We start from the raw sequence: 690 nt of genomic DNA, 5'->3' as shown, positions 1-690 counted from the left end.
GTAACTGTATAGTGTATGAACTAGAAAAACTAAGCCTAAAGCTACCAGAAAGAGTAATAAAGGTTAGAGCAGAATCAGAGACCAAGAAAACTGGTAGAACAAATCAACAAAACCCAAATCTTTAAAAAGAGTAACCAAAAAAAGAATTTTCAAATTTACTCAGATCTGAAGTTACCGGTTTCATTTCCAAAATGAGGGCAAGAGCAGTACTACCAACCGAACATACAGTACTGTGAAGAACTGTACGCCAGTAACTCGGCTAACGGCCGAGAAGTTTCTAGAAGCAGAAANCAATGGATTTTGAACTTTTCTCCTGTGTGTGTGTGAAATTAATTGAAATAATTTACCTTCTTTATATATTCCTTTGTGCTATCAATTCAAAGAGGTCTGCCTCTGCCAGGGGTCCAGGGTCTACTGTTCGGGTGATACAAAAAAAATTCTGGAACTAGATGTTGCCGTCGTTTCACCACCTGGTGTATGTAAACGAGACTTCTTCACACACTGTAAAGAGTTATGATAGTGAAATTTATGTTTTATGTAATGTATCATAATATTTAAAAAAAAGCCACCATGGAGTTTTACCCTTTGTTGGTCCCTTACCCTCACCCCCGAGGTACGGGCTTCTCAGCAGACGAGGCATGCCTTGTCTTTGTGCCGACCTCTTTCTCTTTCTGGAACCTTCTGTAATGG

The sequence above is a fragment of the Crocuta crocuta genome, unplaced genomic scaffold (assembly GCF_008692635.1).
Source record: "Crocuta crocuta isolate KB4526 unplaced genomic scaffold, BGI_CrCroc_1.0 scaffold978, whole genome shotgun sequence".
In the NCBI taxonomy this organism is placed as follows: Eukaryota; Metazoa; Chordata; class Mammalia; order Carnivora; family Hyaenidae; genus Crocuta; species Crocuta crocuta.
Note: the sequence above shows the minus strand (reverse complement) of the source record.